Source organism: Rattus norvegicus, chromosome 2 (genome assembly GCF_021556685.1).
Source record: "Rattus norvegicus strain SHRSP/BbbUtx chromosome 2, alternate assembly SHRSP_T2T, whole genome shotgun sequence".
In the NCBI taxonomy this organism is placed as follows: Eukaryota; Metazoa; Chordata; class Mammalia; order Rodentia; family Muridae; genus Rattus; species Rattus norvegicus.
In genome coordinates this window covers 141,138,020-141,158,885 of record NC_141535.1, presented here as the reverse complement: position 1 = coordinate 141,158,885, position 20,866 = coordinate 141,138,020, and the positions used below count along the sequence as shown (strand labels likewise).

The following is a 20,866-nucleotide window of genomic DNA, read 5'->3' as shown; positions in this document are numbered from 1 at the left end:
AGAGATGCAGGGGTGGGCCAGAAGCTCACTCGGTGCCAGCGTCCTTGCCTTTCACAGCAGCACATGGCCCCACCCATCTCTGTCAGACTTGGTTACCCTGCAGCCATTCTCATCGCTGGTGCCTGTGCTTTCCCTGGTGCTAAAGGTTAGAGATTGTGGAGGCTTTAGCGGTACTCAAATGGAGAGCAGTGTGAGCACAGGCAGCCGCTTCCCCTGAGTACAGTCACATGATCCCTGTTTTACATATCAAGCAGGAGTATGAGGAGAGGGCTTTGGGAGACACCTTTACGTTTAGTTTCTACATTTACTTATTTAGGCAGAGAGGTGGAAATGGAAGTGACTGCATGCATCCAGGAAGCTTACAGACTAGGAAAGGGCTAAGCTGACTCTTCATGATGTATGCTGTGAACTAATAAATTCCTGTGAGGCATAGCACTGAGAGTCCAGTCTCTTCAGGACACACCTCATGACCCAGTAACCTCACCACCTTTCACTAGGCCACATCCCTTAAATCCCACCACCTCAGTACTGGGTGCTGGGCCTCAGCGCGACCTCTGCTGGAGACGAGCCACATCTGCTGACAGCACACTACGGGAATATGCACTGTCACAGGAAAAGGAACTGGAAGGAGTCATCGGCTTGAAATTGTGTCGGTGGCAGTTAAGCCTCCAGTGCCAACTATGCCATCAGCACAGTCAGTGGGCATCATACTAGCTCAGTGAGGAAGCTGTGTCACTCATGCTGTGTGGGTGAGGTGACCATGTTTGTGCCTGTGCCTGTGCCCATGTTGATTGAGATACTGCTTGCATGATCACTGGGGGTGAACATCCCTAGACAATAACTGGTTGTGAAGATTGGGAACGGAAGACTTACCAGAGCCAGTGCCTAGTTAGGGGCAGGTTAAATATGAGAGCTGGGACATTTGACATAGAAACTCCTAGAATGGTCCTCTCCTTCTCCCTCTTCCCCTTCTCCTTCTCTTCCTCCCATCTCTCCCTACCCTTCCCCTCCCTCTGCCCTTGCCCTCTCTCTCAACAGCTCTATGAATTGATTCCTCATATGTGACCATTACCTCAACTTTCTGTGGCAATTATGGTCATTTCTTTTCTGTGGAAAGACCATAGCCTTCTAGTTTCTCCCAACTCATCTCTCTGATAAATCCACAGAAAGTTTCTATTTGTTTTGCTCCAGTTAGCTTGTCCGTTGTGGGATATCACAAACATCTTTTCTGAGAAACATTTTCCAGGTAAGGAAACTCGAGTTGAGGGGAAGGCCTGTTGTTCGCTCCTCACCGTCTATGCTTTGTCCTTAGAGAAGAAATGATCGCACAAGCTTCTGTTGCTCTCCTTGTGGGACAATTCAATTTGGGTTCTTGCAACAATCATAATTGCATTATCCAAAAACCCAAATTCTATGAAAGGTATCGCATTGTGGAAGAATACACATCTCAGCTGTCCTGCAGTGGGTGGCAGAGCTTCCAGTGTTTCCTGTGCGATGGCAATGGACTCGAAGCGGTGTAGTTCTTTGAGCAAGCAGCTCCTCTCGGTGGAGTGCAGGCTGTAGATGAGGTCGTGGGCCCTGCACCATGTTCAGCAGCTCCATGGGCTCTTTCTTGGGATGAGTGCCCAGAAGCAGGAGAGTAGGAATGCAAGGCTCTTTTAACGATTTTATGGTAAATATAATCCCTGTGTCGGCACCTGATTGAAACATTCTAAGAAATCAAGTATATCCACGTGTCCAATCCTGGTTTTGACCCATGGAGGTAAATTTAATATTTAGGGGGATGCACCATCCCCTTGTTTTAGAATTAGAACCTTCACAACGGGAATCTGGGATCTGCATATTAGTAGGATGGGAGGTATTATAAGTCCAATTCTTAAGAACAGGGGAAAGGGCCAGGCAAGAAATAATTAACTGAGAAAACTTGCCCATATCCTGGAGAAAATATTCTCTGTATAAAGTCAAAGGTAGGATAACTTTTGTCACAGTCAGTCTGGATTTCTCTAACAAACTCTTAAACAAAGGTCACTGTTTAGTTGTCCAGTGTAGGAAACCCAAGTCAAAGCACCAGCAGATCAGTGCCTGGTAAAGGCTGTCTCTACTCCCTAACTGTGTCTCCTTCTGTGAGCCTGCCCACATATTTGGAGGAAAAGGCGAGTTCTCAAGTCTCTTTTCTATGGAGTAGAATTTTGTTCTTGACTGTGCAGCCTCCATGACTGATCAGTCACCACATCTTAATGCTATCAGGTTTCAAGGTGTGTACTTGGGGAGAACTAGAGCGTTTGGACTGGGCTTCTTCTCTTCTGCGGCCAGCCCTGTCAGCTTCAGAGTGTCCGTGACTTTGAGAGGCAGATGAGCACCTGTCCTCCTTCTCCTGTAACATAGGGTGAAAAGTACTGTCCCACTTGTCAGATGGTGACTGTATGGGAATAGAAAAAGCCGGGCAAAAGTAACCAGTGTCATATCCTCTGCTGCCCAACCCGAGCATACCCTAAAACATTTCCACATTCACTTTTGACCGTTTTCAAAGAATGAAATCTTATGAATACAAATGGTATCTCACCATGGTTCTACTCTTATCTCTTTCAAGAAAGTCCTTAGTGGGGATGCATTAATGTAATTTTATCATGTTCTATTTAGGATTTATATCCAATTTTCCATTTCTCATAAATTCAAAAATAAGCACATTCATTATGATGATCTTATCCATGTGCATATATATGCTATATGTGTTTATGTCCATACACATGCATGTTAGGGTACACGTGTACATGTTTGGAGGATGGGGTGGATTTGGTGTCTTCCTCTATTGCTCTCCACCATGTATTTCGAGACGACCCATAGCTGTTTGGCTGGCTAGATTGACTCCCTAGCAAGCCTCAGAAATCCACCTATCCACATCCCCTCAGCACTGGGGCTTAGGGCCGGTGCAGCTGTACTTGGCTTTTATGTGGTTATTGGGAATCCAGACTCCCCTCTGCAGGTTTTTGCAGCGTACATGCACTGTACCCACTGAGCCGTCTGCTCAGCTCCCAGTATGGTCCCCAGCATCAGAGCAGGCATTTACACAGTCTTACAAAATCTTGAGTCTTGTCACTAAGTGAAGGCACAACCAGCCTGCTTGCCTTTTGTTTTCTTTCTAAGAGTTAGTGATGACAAACAAAACCAAAGTACATCCTGCATCCCCAGTGTGAGCTCATTCACTCAGCATGTTTATTTTAATCATCTCTCAAAATGGATAAAGACCAGAAGCAATTTCATAACTTGATTACAGCTTCTATGTGAGCAGATCTCAATGACAAACATGGATATTGGAAATAAGGTTAATGCTTCAAAACAAAGTTGACAAGAGAAAAATTGTCTTACTTTGCAAAAAGGATATTTGTTTTTTTAAGTGAAAATTGGGGTCAGTAGGTCAGAGCTCTCCATGCTCCTACATGACTGAAATGAATTAAATAATGCTGCAAAAAAGTCACACTGAGCAAGCTAATGACAAAATTATACATTGATGCTCGAATAAAATCATCATACATTGGAAACACTTGGTATAAGGAAATATGAACTGTTCACCTTCATCACCTCAGCACAGCAGTCAAGGTCCAGTCCTATGTTCATGGTCAAGCCCACTGTAGCTCATGCCCAGGAAGCAGCTGCTCACCTCTATCCCCTTCTCTCTCTAGACTGATTTCCATGTGGTAAGTAAAGATTATTGTCTCATTTAAGAATACCCCATACCACTTACTGTCCGCCGTGGATATTCTTCTGTAATCCCAATTTTGAGTTGGGATTCACCTGTAGATAGCCATCTAAACTACAGCAGCCCTTTGAGGCTGACTTGGTTACCACCACTTAAAAAAATACCACCTGACTGAGGTGACAGTGCTTTGAGTGACAGTCACTACATGACAACTCCGTGTCTGTACTGGTGACATGTCAAGAGTGTACTGCAAATAAACAATGCTTGATAAAGTGTGGGATTTGAAATGCAGTCGAAGTGTGGTTTGGAATCTATTTGTCATAATCAGAATAAAGAGGTCTTAATTCCTGAGACTTTATAATACCCTATAATACAACACAGATACACTTGGAGCATTGTATTTGACTCTTAGGGATTTGATGTCAGTACCAGAAGTTATCCTATGGAAATAGTTTTTTTTTGCAAAAATGCTAAATTGAATATGACACACCTTATTTTATTTGCTTATATGTGAGCACACGCAAAGTTATGAACAGCTTTGGATAGTTGCATGTGACCATAGTAGAACTATGCAATGGCTACAGGATACTGAGACAGCAAGTTGTCTCCTTGAAATGAGATCTTCATCACCACTTCTCTCCAGTCCCTGGTAAAGTGGTCCAGTGTGTTGTGTCCTTGGTGGATACATCTGTTCCTCAACAGCACCAAAGCAAAGTGTTCACCACAGTTACATGTAAATACTAGTTTTCTCTCCTTACTCTCTTCATGCAGGAGGATGAAATCAGCCTTGCTGCTGGCCATCCTTGCAGGCTTTGTTTTACAGACAAGCAATTGAGTATCGATAAACTGAACTGAAAACAGTTGAATTTCCAAGGTGATATGGCTTGTGCATTAAAGGACACCAGGATGGTTTGACCTTCCTTTTTCTATGCCCACGTTCTCCACGTGATCATTTTATTCCTTTTTCTATGATATGACTTCTTCTTTTGCATTACTATAAAGTAACATTCATTGGGCCTGTTACTGGGCACTCATTACTGTGCAAAACTGAGAGTAATCGAAACAAAAGCATTGTTTTCAATCCTAGGTTTTTTTTCCTCAAGTCCATCCTGTCAAGCTGAAAGCATGAAAGTTATTTTCTGGTGATGTGATTAGATCGGGCTGAACTCTCCAGCTGGCAGGCCTGTCTATGACTGGCGGCAGCCTGTCCCCAGTGCTTGTCATTTCCTGACGTGCCTGACAGGATGGGGACAGCCGCCCCAGATAGGTTCATTAGATGGCATTTTCTACAGCTGGGCAAATAAATAAATAAATAAATAAATAAATAAATAAATAAATAAATAAATAAATACCCTGTGCTTTGTCAGGACCCAAGCTATAGGGCCCTTCTTGTTGGTTTAAACCAGAGCTTGTTTTGACAAATTTAGATTTTCTGACACATCCTTGTTTCCTTCCCCCTTGGCCTGCACTTGTGCTCTCTGCCTTGTTGCAGCTTCACAGTCCTAACACATCTTCCCAAGAGAAAAAGAACTGTAGTTATGGAGGCCCTAACACAGGAAAAATAGTGTACTACTCCATAGAATGGCAGTAGCTGGCCAATTGCCATGGTGACCTCCACAGGGGGAAGAGAACGGTCCTAGTAGTGCAATAAGTCAATTACAGGAAAGGTTAGAGTTTCCACAAAGCCAGAAACATTCTACATACATGAGAACATCTGATCATTTCTAGCCAGATACACTGCCAAGCACACCATTCTTTAGAACTGCCAGACACTTAAGCTGTGTTCATCTCTAGGCTTTGAGGAAGCTGACAGTATTCTTCTTAGGCTGATGGGCTTTTGTGTCAGAGAGAAATTAGCAAGGATTATAGACACCTGGTCATTAAAAACAGAAATAAATTCCAAGTCCAAATTTAGAAATTTATTTCTTTGTCAGTGTTGGGTCCCATCACTGCTCATTATATTTGACAAAATCCAGTGTGTGTTTAAAACATAGCAGTATGGCAGTCATAGTTTACTATCTTCACCACCTCACGTTTAACCCTTTTAAATGGTGGATTTGGAAGGGAAAGAGATATTTACCCTAAAGATTATTCTCTATAGGTATTAGTCATAGCTGTAACTAGAAAGTAGATATCAGCACTTCCTAGCCTTGCCAGCCACACTCTGTCCTCTGGCCTGCAGAGACAAGGAGGGTAATTCTCAGTAAGCTGAAAACACTTGACCACAGCTCCCTAATCCCAGTGCCAGCATTGACTGTCTTTGTTCTCATATCATGCACAAACACAGAGTGTAATAATGTCGTGTCTCGGATGCTGTCACTGGTGTAATAAACGGGGTCCAGGAAACGCAGGAACCCTAGCCCTTACCTTTCCTTTGTGCTGCTTCTCCACTGCTCTCCTCCCCGTCTCTATGACAACTGTGTAAATTGGGATGGGCAACTGTCATCTGGAGTATTACTGAGAGAAAAGTGTTAGTGAGCACACAGCTCCCATAGATGGAGCATTTCAATATAATCCAATTTTAATTGAGCTCCAGAGACTTTGATGTGTTGCAGAAGGTTGGGCAAGAGCTATTCCAGGGAGAAATTAAAGCAGCCTGGTCGGGCTCCCCGCTCCAGACTGTCACCATCTTAAGCCGGCATTAGCATCAGACCTAACCTGCCCCTACGGAATGGAACGTCTCACTTCCCTTTTCAGAGTCTCCCTGATGTGTTTTGCCATATGTAAAGCAGAGCGCTTTCATCTTTTTATATATGTTTTTACACCCATTCGATTAGGCTGGAATGGCTTGTAGCAGACCCAAGACTCATCTCCTGCTGTCTATTGGACTTCAGTTCAGGAAAAAAGGAGGGAGAAGGGGTGCAGAGTAGAGCAGAGCAGGGATTAGTGTGAAATTGTCAGCTATCACATATTAAACTTTCTTTTTAATATTGCGTAAGAGCCAATCTTGAAGTGAAAAAGTTGAAGGACGTATAATTTTCCTTTAGCATTGATTTACTGTTGGGGAACCCTTCAGTGCCTAGATACTTGGGCATTTATCAGAGGCAAGAGTTCTTATTTCACAGTGCATTAAAGTATTTTTTCCTTATCGGGTGAAGGGGCCCACAGAGAGAGCCAGCTGTAAATTCTCACATAGGCTTATCAGTCCTTAATCAAGAGACTAGGAGTTCTTTATTTTTTTTAATCGGGAGGAAAATTAGTTCATTTCATGTATATTCAGTGAATTCTAAAATGTTTTAAATATATTTTGCTCAGAATTCCTAAAAATGGCATAAGAGCACACTATGAACTAAATTTAAAAAGCATGAAGCAGAATTAGGTATAATTATGATGATGTTCAGGGCTCATTTAAGCTGGGCAGCCCAGCTCAGGCCACACTCACAAGGGCCTGGTGAGAACTGAGGGATGCCAAGGATTGTAGGCTGGTGTGAGCTTGCAAACTCACCCTAAGTGGGCCCAGAAGAAGACACTCTGTCTTTGCATCCTCTGTGACTTTTCTTCTGATAAATAAAGTTTGGGTGTTTTATAACTTTGTATTCCTTTTCTCTTTAAAAAAAAATGCCTTCAACTTCACTGTATAAGGTAATTCAAAGCATTCTCTCTCTCCCAGGGGTGACTGCTAGCCCACGAGATGCTGTTATGAACAAAACCACACTGCTACTTAGTTAGCTTGTCCGGGGAAGATACAAACCCATATAACACACCAAGTTTGGAAACTTCTGGGTCACAGCACTTGCCTGTGTATCCTAGATTTGGATAGATCACACCAGTGTTTCTTGTGTATAGTACCATTCCCACAACCCAGCCATGCAAGACACAGGGTTGTTTTTGCACAGCAAGCTAAGTGTGTGTAGCCTGTGGGGCGTTGTGGTTCAGTAAAGGAGTTGTAAATCAGTGGTGTGAAGATGGAGTAGTGTGTGCTTTACTCAGGTAAGAGAGATCTGTCCTTCTTGTGGGTGCCCCTTTCAGGCCACCTTTTACGGCCGAATGACAATAAGTAATTTATAAATAGTGTAATAATCATGCACATACATCCTTCTGGCCATTAGAAGTCCCTATTTTGTAATATAGTGTAATAAAGTAAAATAGACACTTTTATATATATACATGCACCATCATTTTTCACACCAACTTTGCCATTTCTCTATGGAATGCCCACCTAAATTATAGTAGCATCATTTCAAAGCTTGAGTACCATTTAAAATACCCATCTACTCAATGAGAACCACTCAGCTCTGACGTAAAGAAATGTCAATGATTTTTTTTAGTACAAAGTTCTGGCACAACCTTACTGGAAATATGATTAGTTAAATGTATTAACACATGTTCTTACACCACAGAATTGCCAAATTGGCCTAATTTTTCATAAATGAATTCATGATGTAGGTGTTGCTGGTGTACATTTTGATTTATCTTCTAAAGAATTTATGATTCTGGAGAAACATCTGTGGGGTGAGTGTACTGTGGAGTTGCCACACACCAGACCATTCAGAAGGAAGCTAGTCCACACAAGCATGGCGTCTGAGTAGGACACCGAAATAGCTTTGTGTGGGAAGAAAACGGTGCTATAGAGGAGGCTTGTTCATATCAATGGAGATTTGTTTAAATTTATTTACTGGCAGTCTTTCCATGTGTGGATGGGATAATAGGTTTTGTTACCACATTTCCTTTGCAGAAACTCCTGCCTCTAAGAGTAGTAGCAGAGTGATATGGTCCCATCCAATGTCCATGTGACTGAACACTTACCTTTCTCACATTTGTTTGAGTGCCATAATCTATCTAGAGATAGCCCATGGCATCACTTCCTCAGGATGCCTGCAGCACCTCTAGGTCATCTAGGACTTTACCAAGACTTTCTCACTTTGTCTGAAAGCACAGTCAGTCCACATCTCCTCTCCTTTCCTTCTGCACCCGTCTGAAGTGAAGCTTCCATTGCTTGCTTCTGTCTTAATTAAGATCTCAGGTTTATCCTCATAAAGTGTAGACAGCTCCCACAGCATTCCTCCCAGAATATAGATAGAATCCTGGGCTTTGTTATTTTTCTGCCTCAGCAGGATCCCAGAACTCCCCAGAGCTCACACTCACTGGGAACTGAGTTTGAAGTCAGAGTTTCTCTGTGTCTTTTCTGCAGTGAGTGCTCTCGAAGGCCTTGTGTCTCAGGAAGCACTGCCTTACAGCAAACAACCCTGTGATAAGAACACTGCATAAAGGCTCATTTCATTCCTTCAGCAAGCCAGAAAGGTGCATCTCTCCTGTCTTGCAGATAAAGGCACAGGCGGAGTGAAAGGAGGGATCTCTCTGCCTTGTTTACCACCATGCCCAGTATCAAATTAGTTCCTGGAACGTGGTAGATTCTCACCCTAGTAGATTGTGCTTGATGCACAACTCCTGTGTGATGCTGGAAGGCATTGCCGAAGGACAGAGGACTTATTCCTGGCTAAGGGTTGCACAGTAAGCTGTGTCAGCACAGTCAGGCCTGGACTCGTCACCTCCAAGTTACAATTCTGTTTTCTCATCCTACAAGTATCCTGAGTGACATTCATGCACAGCAAAGATCAATAGGTGTTTTTTTCTTTTCTTTTTAAAGATTTATTTATTTTGTATATGTGACTATACTGTCACTGTCTTCAGACACACCAGAAGAGAGCATCGGATCCCATTACAGATGGCTGAGCCACGGTGTGGTTGCTGGGAACGGAGCTCAGAACCTCTGGAAGAGCAGTCAGTACTCTTAACTGCTAAGCCATCTCTCCAGCCCCAAAGGGTGTTTCTTAAACAGTCTGTCACCTTCACATCTGGAGAACTGGGAGCAAAAGTACAAAACCCATAGGAAATTCAGGAGCCAAATTAACTGTCTCTAGTTGAAGGAGAATATGCTTTTAAAGATTAATCTTCACATATGACAGATATACTTCTGAATATCATCTATCGAGTAATATATGGGAAAATACTCCAAGAGATAACAGAGCTAATTACACTGAAGAAGTCCAAAAGAAGCTTTAGATTTGAGCATGGCAGCCTGGGAAAGGACAAACTGCTCCTCCCCCTCCCAGGTTGCTGACTGTCTTTGAGGTTCTGATGGGGAAGACCTTTGAGTTCCTTCCTCAGTACAGCATGGAGCACCTCACTGTGCCACCCTGCCAGCTGGGGACAGCTGTGTTACTAGTTTAGTACCCATAGCATTCTCATGATGAATGAGGAGAAACTGTTGGTAGAAAATTGTTACAAGTACTGGATAAAGCCCAAGTTCTTACCTACAGCTCCTGTCTCAGGAAAAGAACTACATTAGCCCACCAACATGAGCAAGTAAGACTCTATGTATAGGATATGAGTTCTCTTACTTCCAGGCTGTTTCTCACGGTAGCCGCTCTTGCCAGGAGAGTGGAGCCAGCATACCACCGATGGTAAGAGAAAGAATTCACCTGGGAACCTCTTACATAAACTGTCAAGGCCTAAGAGTGAGGTTGTTATGAGCAAATACACTTCACAAACTCTCAACTCAATTTGTATTAAAGCACCTTCATCTGCTAATTACCTCTACACAAAAGAAAAGTCTTTCCATCTTGTCCTGTTTCCTGGTGAGCCAGGTGCCTACTTTGTAGGCACTTGGTAGATGGTAGATTGGGTAAATGCTGCTTTCAGCAGCAGATGTTACTGGTAGGAATTTCCCAAGCAAGCAAGAACTATTATAGAACATACCTGCTTATTTTAAAGTTTGGGTAGATTTCATTGTCCAGTGCATTTTTATGTTTATGGAGAATTAAACTGATACACAGAGACTCTTTTCTTTCTGTAAAGAGCAAAGCATGAAGCTTAAGTCAAAAAACAGACTTGGTGTCCTCTTTCTGTACAGATTTCCTAATTCAGAAGTCCATATTAGAGAAAGATAATTGGATGTGGGACATATAAACATGTACAGTGACATTAGTATATGACAGCAAGCTGAGTGAACAAGTCCTAGAACTCAGAGATCTCCCAGGCTGGCTGAGCTTCCTGCTTTTCTCAGCCTCACAGACTTTCTCCACTCTGTCATGCTGGGCTGATGGCCTTTCTTGTTTCTCATACTGAGGGCATCAGCACTTCTGAACTTAGTATCACCTCAGGGATATCCTGAGAAGGAGGATTACATTAGTTCCTTCTCCACAGGGACATTTTCCTCATCTCCTCTGTCTCTGGGATGAATGCCCTAACGCAGGTGTGGGAGGAAGAGGACACATCTGACATGATCGGTTTTAAGAGTAGTTTAATGGCAATGGTGGGAGTGGGTTCTGGTGTTACAGCAGTTTCCTCCGAGGAGACGCAGTAAGATTCAGGTAGGAAATTCCTTTTTGTAAATTACACATGTTTATTTGATGTGTGTGCGTGCGTGCGTGTGTGTGTGCGTGTGCGCGCGTGTGTGCGTGCGCGTGCAAGCGTGTGTGCGTGCGCGCGCGTGCATGTGCGTGTGTGTGTGCGTGCGTGTGTGTGCGTGTGTGTTTGTGCGTGTGTGTGTGTGTGTGTGCATGTATGTGTGTGCGTGCGCGCGTGTGTGTCCATGTGTGTGTGTGTGTGCGCGCGCGTGTGTGTCCATGTGTGTGTGCGCGCGCGTGTGTGTGGTGTGTGTGTGTGCGCACGTGTGTGTGTGTGTGCATGTGTGTGCATGTATGCGTGCGCGTGTGTGTGTGTGCGTGCGTGCGTGTGCATGTATGTGTGTGTGCGCGCGTGCGTGCGTGTGTGGGGTGTGTGTGTGTGCGTGCGTGCGTGTGCGTGTGTGTATGTGCACGTATGTGTGTGCGCACGTGTGTGCGTGTGTGTGTGTGCGCGTGTGTGTGGTGTATGTGTGTGTGTGCGTGCGTGTGTGTGTGTGTGTATGTGCACGTATGTGTGTGCGCACATGTGTGCGTGTGTGTGTGTGTGCGCGTGTGTGTGGTGTATGTGTGTGTGTGCGTGCGTGTGTGTGGTGTGTGTGTGCGTGTGTGTGCGTGTATGGGTGAGTGTGTGCGTGTGTGTTTGTGTGTGTGTGCATGCGTGTGTGCGCGTGTGCGTGTGTGTGCATGTGTGTGCGTGTGTGTGCGCGCGTGTGTGTGCGTGCGTGCATGTGTGTGTGCATGTAGGTGTGTGTGCGTGTGTGTGTGCATGTGCGCGTGTGTGCGCGTGTGCGTGTGTGCATGTGTGTGCGTGCGTGCGTGCGTGTGTGTGCATGTATGTGTGTGTGCGTGCGTGTGTGGTGTGTGCGTGCGTGCGTGTGTGTGTGGTGTGTGTGCGTGTGTGTGCGTGTATGCGTGCATGTGTGTGTGCGTACGTGTGTGTGCATGTATGTGTGTGCGCGTGTGTGTGCGTGTGTGCGTGTATGCGTGCGCGTGTGTGTGCGTGTGTGTGTGTGTGTTGAAGTTTGAGAACAACTTGCAAGGGTTGGTTTTCTACGTCTCCCATGTGACACTGGGAATCAAACTCAGTCAAAGGGCTTGGCTGCAAGCACCTTTACCCACCGAGTCATCTCACTAGCCTACAAGTAGACATTTTTATGGGACATTATTAAAACTGAAATGTCACTAAAGCTCCAATATAAACTACTTTATTTTCATAAAAATATTACAAAGTAAAATAAAACAAAAATTAATAGCTACTAACTAAATTGTAAAATGTTTTGTTTGTACAACCATAGGAGGCAAGTGACATTAAAATGATACGTGCACTCTGTTGTTTTCTAACCACATACTGACTCCATATATACTTAATAATCCAACAAAAACATTTTTACTGAGCTTCAGCACTGTGCGGGGCATTGTAATAGCAATGCAGTAATAAGGAGAAATACATGGTCTTAAGTTTGAAAGAGATGCCATTGATAAAATATGTAATCAGTTCACAACATTTTCTTTGGGTACATGCTGTGGAAAGAACTCATGCATGCTGCTTTGATAGCATACAGTTGAGAAATTACAAGTCGTTAGACCAGTCAGCTGAAAAAACTACAACAGGCAAATGAGAAATGAACCAGGCAAAGAAGAGAGGGAAGATGCTCCTAGGAGAGGAGGGACAGGCATGTTTTTTGGTCATAAGAGACAGCCTGGCATGTCAGAGAGGCAGAAAACAAGCCCATGTGGCTAGAGCAAGGAGGGCTAAGTGTCATCAGATGCACCTAGAGCGGTAGACAGAATACATGTACCAAGACCCATCTCATCTGTCTTGGCTCCTGCTCCTCTGAATACTCACTGCCCTGTGGCTGCTGCTAACTGTCTTCTTGCTGCTTTTGGCTCCTTCCCATTCTCGTGTGCGTGTGCGTGTGCGTGTGTGTGTGTGTGTGTGTGTGTGTGTGTCTTTGAATACCTCACATTCAGATTGTCAAGAGAGATTATCTAATACTCATGATAGTGTAACTCTGGACAGGGTTTTCACAGACATGAATCCTAAGTTTCCTATTAAGACAACTGCCTTTATATGAATTGTCCATCCTAGTTCCTTTTACTGTAGCCATGATTGTGGGTTTGCTGCTATGTAAACCCAATATGAAGGAACATCCGTATTAGTCAGGTATCTCTAAAGAAACAAGACACAGACTCAGGCTGTGGTCCAGATAGTCCAACAATGACTGTCTATCAACGGAAAGTTCAAGAACCCAGTAGTTCATTCCATGAGGCTGGATGTCTCAACTGGTCTTCAGTATACATTAGCTTCCCAAAGAAGTAGGCTCTAATGTCAGTGAAGGCATGGACTTGGCCAATGAGAGCAGTCAGGCAAAGATCAAATGCTTTCTTCTTTCATGTTCTTTATATAGGTTGCCATTAGAAGTTGTGGCCCGGATTAAAGGTGATCTTCCCAACCCAAAAGATCCAGATTAAAAGCGGGTCTTCCCACTTAAAATGACTTAAGAAAAAAGAATCCTTCACAGATGTGCCCAGAAACTTGGGTTTTAGTTAATTGCAAATATAGTCAAGTAGAAAACCAAGAATAGCCACCACAACCTTAGAAAGGAGAAACATCCGTGTCCTGCCCAGTACAGTCTAAAATAAACTTGGAGTCAGTCTAGGAACTTTGGATGTTGCTTGTGTGTTTGCTTCTTTTCACAGTTCTAGGGATTATACTCAGGGCCTTGAGGGTGTTAATAAAGTCCTCTATTACTGCCCTAAATCCCCAAACTAATTCTTGTATGTCTGTTCATGGAAGAATCTCCCTGTGTCGCTCAAGCTAGCTTAGGAGTTAAAAACCTGTGAGTTGCTACCATTGTCTTCCAAGCATTGAAATTATAAGCCACCATATGTAGCTCAAGATGGGACCCCCTATTGAGTGGTTTAAATTGTTATAGGCCATATTTATTAAGAACTTTGTTAGGGACAGAAGAGATAGTTTATCAATTAAGAGCATTTGTTGCTCTTGCAACTGGTCCACATTTATTTCCCACCACAAACATAGTAGTTTACAAACACCCCGAACTCCATTTTCAAGGGATCCAGTGTCCTCTTCTGACTCACACAGAGACCCAGCAAACACATGGTGCACAAACATGCATGTAGACAGAACACATATAACACAAAGTGAGTAAGTATAATAAAATTTGTTAAAAGTTACGTTTCTGAACATATGTTTTATTAAATACAGATCAGCTAAAGTATTCATGATTTATTAGTAATGTTAATAACTTATGTCTTGGGTAGCTTCTGCTTTAACATGACCATCAAGTACCAGTAAATAATGAGATTCATTGAAAATTTCTGTCTTCAGTGAGTTGTAGCGTCACAGGTGGTAAAGACACACCAAGTAAGCCAACAGTTATGGTGGTTTGCTTTGTTATGAAGAGGTGGCGTGGGGCTCTCAGAAGGAGCAGTAGATCCTTTGAGTTTAATCGTTAATGGCAGTTGATGAACAGAACACAACAGTGAGGGATTGGCAGGCAGAAGAAACATTATGTGCAGGGGCACTGAAGTGTGACAACATGGCACATTGGGGACCTGAAAAGTATTCAGAACGGTTGGCTTCAGAGCCAGGCAGAAGGCTCAGGGTGGATAAATGTGGGATTTCACAGCACTGTTAGTATCCACAGAAGCCATGCTATATGTTGGCGAAGTGTTTGTTGCAGGGTGTTTAATGTTTGAAGCTTTGTGGGCCAGATCTGTGAAGACATTGGTGCTTCTGTTTTGTGCAGTTTCTTGCAAGTTCCCTTGAACATATTCTAACTCTGGGAGATGCATGAGTCTAATTATAAAAATATTAAGATTTCTCACAACATTAGACACTTTTTACTTTTTTATGTATTTAAATATGTCATAGCAAAAAGTTGTAAATTGTGAAAAAGTTCTATCATAGCATAAGTAGATGGAAAAGCCAGCAAAAAAGCAATTCTCTTTTCTGTCTGCTTGATAAACATTGAACAATTTGGCTGTTACAATAATTATATTAGGATCTCACCTGATACATTTTCAAAAGGCCAAACAACTTTCCTGTCAATTGATAATGTCTAAAGAGCAGTCTGACCACATTTGTTCAAAAAAAGCATGCAAACTCAGATCTGAAATTGAAGAAAAACGTCGAATGTCTAAAGATAAAGAATTTATAAAGGTGTCACAATGCAGAATGTTGCAAAAAAAGTTAATATTCTAGTTTCTACAATTTAGTTTCTTTACAACTTTTGCCCAGCCCACATTCAAAAAAAACCAGCAGAAAGAAAAATGTAAGATTTTAGAGTTTGCCAATTTTGAGAAAAATTAGTAAACAGAGCCACCTGGGGACATTCATGACTCAGACAAAAACAAAACAGTTTTCCCAGCATCCCTTTCTTATGCCACACTTTAGATGGTGCTTTTGCAGAAGATTCCTGCAGCTCTGATCATTTTTGTAAATGAAACAGCTAAGTGTTTCATTCAACAACGTGATTGAGGTGCCCAGTGTAGACTCTGTAAGGAGTAATAGGATAAATAGAATCCCAGCAGGCCTCCACCCCACACTCTCTACCAGTTTTGAAGGATGCGAATAATAAAGACAGCAAAAAGTGCTTGCCACAATGTAAGATAATGCAAAGCTCACAAACACATTCTCTTGAATGAGTTTATAATTTTTAAATTAACAATGACTACTGTTTATGTATATTATTGGAACAAACTCCCTGTTTTCCTATTAAGATCCCTTCTTCACTGTAGTCACAGCAACGATTTCTGAAGTGCTAACTTAATGATCTGGCATCTTTGTATAAAATCCTCAAATGGCATGCCATTGTTCTCAGACCAGGGCCCAAACTCCTTATAATTTGCCTGACCTAGCCCTTGATCTGGCTCCCACCCCTCTTTTACTGTTCCCTCCTCACAACACTTGTGCTGGCACCCTGGACCCGTAGCCCACTGTGCCTCATTAATCTCCATGTCCTTCCTTTCTCCTGGGCCTCTGCTGTTCACCAGTCACTTATGTTGGTCAGTTCATAGTATCTGTTCAGTGAAAGTAGCCAAATGACCATGAAGTACGCAGAGCACTAAAAGAAGATGGACAGAACAAATGAGGCCTAACTATACTCTAGTTAGACAGGGAAAGTGTCCTTACAGTCTTCACTGCAGATGAACCAGCCACAGTGGCTCTTGCTCTAGACCTAGGCCTTGAGGTGAGAGGTATGAATTTGGCTAATATCTATAATACAAGTCACAGCTAAGAAAACAGGCAGTAGCTTTTAGTTCAGTGAGGGATTGTATGAGGTTCTTTATGCATTTGTTGAAGATGTCATTGCTGTGATTAGGACCAGAGATCGTGTATGTGTGTGTACATGCGTGCACATGAATACAGGAAGGTAGAGATAATTATAGTAGTGTGAAAACCTTTGTTTAATACTCCCAGTGTGCTTTTCTAAAAAGAGTGATCTTATCTGACCTCACAAGAGATTAGCTTGTCTATTTCTTATCTTAAGCAAACTGAAGAATCAAAAAAATGTAACTATCTGAGGTTTACCACTAGAAACAGGGCAGACCCTTGGGAAGACTTAAATCTATGGTAAGCATGTTCAAAATTGGTAAAATACAGGTAAAGATCAATATATAAAAAGCCATGTGGGTTGGCTACAGAAACTCTGCAAGTACAGTTAGTGTTTTGACACCTAACTGCCCTATAGCATGTATCAATAATGGGCATGACAACAGTTGTGCAGTAATCAGAGGTATAACAGCATTGTTTACCTTTTGTTAGGATGTATTTTTAATTACTAAACAAGATATGAAATAATATTAGAAATCCATCTCAGTAATATGACTAGCTCCGTTGCCTGCCAACTTATTACTGGCATTGAGAATATTACTAATGGCAAAAATTACAGAAATAATTATGAGAATTATAATTGATTCTCTCTTTAAGATGTGCTAAAAACTTATAAGGGGAGAGAGGAGTTGGGGAAGATCTGGGAGGAGTCAGGGGAGGGGAAACTGTGTGGGATAATTTGAGAGAAAAATTTATTTTTATTGTAAAAAAGAGATGTAATCACGCATAAATGATTTTTGTTGGGTTCTTAGTAGAAAATATATTTCAATAATTTATATTTCAAGATGAATTTCATTATGTACAATATATGACCAAAGTATTTGGGCAACCATTAAAGTAGCATTGAATAGAATGTAATGAACATCATGTGCACATGCTTAGAGGAATTGTCAGATTACACTCTTAAATGTTACACAGTGTTCTTACGAATATGCTAAAATCACCTACTAGCCTACCATCAAAGATTAACTGTAAGTATCTTTAAGTTGACAAATGGATTCAGTTTGTCTTGAAAATACACAATTGAGAAGACCTTTGTCTTGGAAAGGGATTTTTAAATCCACCATCAACGTGTCCCCTCCTCATCTCTCAGTCACTGTCTCGAGTGCCCTGTGTTTGAGAGTCCCTCAGCAGCAGCCCTTATTCTCCTTTGTATTCTTAGTAAGAGACCGACGCTAGGAAAATGAAATAGGGCAGAACTGGCATCTCTTATTTCTCCTTGCATCTGCTGGGGAGAAGCATCACCAGAGCAGGCGTGACAAGCTGGAGAGGATGTCACGCCAGCCAGCACTTTGGGGCAGCTCCTTCCATGCCCACTTGTGCTTTTCTTCCAGGCGGGGAGTCTCCCCGTTCTGCTGACAGATGGAGGGAGAGCATATGTCCTCATGTGGGGACAAAAACCTGAGATTTCTTTGGAACTGTTGTCTTGAATATATTTGCTACAATCTGGAACCATTCGTAATTTATGTGGAATTATAAAAGTAATGGCAACCTGTAACTTAATGTTGAATTACAAGCCCTGTAATTAAACTGTTGAAACTGGAAATGTCAACAAAACATAAGCACTGAGAAGGACACATCCAACCTTTGTGGCATTTCAGTTGTTGTTCTTAACAGCAGCTACTACCCAACTTGGTGACCTGTGTTTTCCCTATCCCCAGAGGAAGTACATGTGCTGCACATCCTAATGTATGTATTAGGTGACCTAAGGTCGGTGAGGCCGTCACTAAACAAGAACTTTTAACTTGCACAGTATTAGCTGCCTCTGAAGGAAAGGAAAAGACAAAACTGATTTGACAGCTCTGTTCGTGTTTCTGACAATGTTGTCCATGTCTGATACACATGAGTGCACATCAGCCCTACGATCAACATGATCACCAGATAATGTGTGTTAAGCATACATTTGAGTAGGTGGTTTACAAGTCCGTGTTCATCCTGCTTCCTGTGTGCTTCAGCGCTCAGGTGAATGAGGATGACCTTAGGGAACAGGTTAGAATAGTCTTTTTCTCTTTTCTTTTGTATATCAAACACTTAAAGCAGTTAGAGGCCATTTTTAAAAAATGACGAGATTGCATAAGATTTGGGATCAAGATGCTTTACTGCTCATTTTTCTGACCTATAGAATGTAAAGAACTTCATATTTATTTTGTTTTGAGGAAACGAAAGCAAATGAACTAGTTATCAGTGATTAGGTTTTGTAATATACCAGCTACTTTGCAGAAGCAGGACGACGCAGTCACAGCATATGGGAAAGTTGACTTGAAGAAAACAACCAGAAACCTCAAGTGCTCATAAAAGTACTTGAATGACGCAGGAGAATATCTCAGGCTAGAAGGAGAGCAGGTCGAAGCACTGCAATAGAAGGTCCTAAAAGTTAGATAGCGTTATGTAACAAGTGTAGGTATACATGGACAACTTTATTGTATCAGTTCAGATTTCAGATCTGGGCTCAGCGCCCAGATTTTTATAGAAACATGCCATAAACTCAGCATTCACTTGACTATAAATGATATTCCTTTATATTTCTGAAATGCACACCAATAGATTTAAACTCCTCATCACATGCCTAGTAGTGTCCCATCTGACCACTCTGCCTCCATGTGCACAGAGCCTTCTATTCCTCGTCACACAGTCACCCCCACCCCACCCCTGTGTCTAAAATCTCACTGAATAACCTCCCTGCAGCCTTTTAGGAACCCTTTGAATCCAGACAGTGGAGAGAAACCACTTAACAATGAATATGGCTGAAGAGCAATGTAAATAATTGTAATCAAAACAAGAAATGAAAGCCACCAGGGAATGACTATTAAGAAATAAAGAAAATTCTAAGAAGAATGGGAATTCTGCATATAGAAAGGAAGAATATCTTGGCCTGCTTTAGAAGTCTAAGATGAGGCCTTTCTGCCACGAGGTAGCTTCCTGAATGCCACAGACACAAGGGTCCTGCTAGAGCAGTCCACTACCTAGCATCCTCCTCCTCCCCCTCCCCCCCTCTTCCTCTTCCTCCTTCCTCTTCTTCCCTCCAAAGAGTTGATAAAGCTGTTCCTAGTGTGTCCTCACCAGAGAAGCTGCTCTAGAACTGCTAGGGTTGGAAGTCCTTGGAAACTGCTGACCAGTGGGCTCAGATGATTGTTGTGTACCTCAGTAGCTGGCACAGAGACCAGGCAGTACTGAAGGAGTGCAGCACAGGAAGCAAGCTTCATGTAGCTGCTTGGTGCCTTCTGATTAGCCTTATATCATGCAACCTAGTAGAGGGAACATATTTAAAGGGCATAAATTCATCTTAACAGAGCAAGTAGTGAAGGATTAAGGTGGACCCAAAAGACTATAAATTCAGTCTAGTTTGTTTTTCCAGTTACCTTTTTGAGTAAACGTTCTTCATAACACAGTTCCTATGAACAGACAGGAGTGAAAACATAGCTATGTCTGGTTGTACAAGATGTACACCCAAGCACAGTAATGAAACTGTCTCCATAGCATACCAGGATTAATATGAGGGGCCCAGCAGAGACTTCACATGAAATTACCATTCATTTGACTGTTTGAATTGCAGTGCTCTTAATTATTTTTTCATAATGAAATAATTGTATGCAGGTATTAAATAATCATATGCAGTTTTCAACTTTCTTAAGATATTTGTTACTTAACACACACAAATGATGTTGGCAATCTTGTATTCTTCCTTTTCTCTATTCTGTTAAAAATCTACCCTGGTGTATAAAATTCAGAAGTGCAGCTGGTTATGTTACCTGAGTAAACATGCAGTGAATCCCCTTCGTTAGCATTTTGTAAAATACATGAAAAGAAGTTTTGCATTTAGAAACTGAGAGAAGTTGTCATGTGAGGAAAAACTTCATAGAGCTGGCCCTCCATGTTCACTGGTTCTTAAAGTAACCAGTGACAGCTATTATTGTCACCACCTTTTCAGAGACAAAAGTCCAATGGAGTCATGTAATTTCCCTAAGATCTAAAGTTAGCAAATGGCAGAGCCGAGATTTAGCAAGAATGATTCAGAATGTCTCAGGACTCAAACACACGCAACAACCTCTGAAGACCTGGCCTTAGGATGACTCAGACCAAGTTAAAAACTGGAAACGGGGCCCAGAGGGTGCTCGATCAAAACATTCTTGCCACACAAGCATGAGAACCTAACTTTAGCTCCTTGTAGCAACTACATGGGGGGTCTGGTGGGGAACTGTACATGGTGGTATATTGCAACAGTCACAGTGCTAGGACATTAGAGAAAAGAGGTTGTTTGCTGTGCATGCAGAATAGATGAATTGACAAGCCTGAACTTCAATGAGAAACCCCACCTCAATATGTTAGGTGAAGGGGCTGAGAGATAGCTTAGTAGTTAAAGCATTGGCCACTTTTTCAGAGGACCCAGGACATTTATGGTGGTTCACAAGAGTCCAAATAACTCCATCTTCAGATAATCTGACTGCCTTTTCTGACTTCTAT

The 20,866-nt window shown here is 42.4% G+C and overlaps 1 protein-coding gene across 8 annotated transcripts in view; it reads left to right on the top strand.

Annotated features, from left to right (window-relative positions):
- The window catches only part of Nbea (neurobeachin), a 576,469-nt gene that overhangs the window by 450,970 nt on the left and 104,633 nt on the right, over positions 1-20,866 (top strand).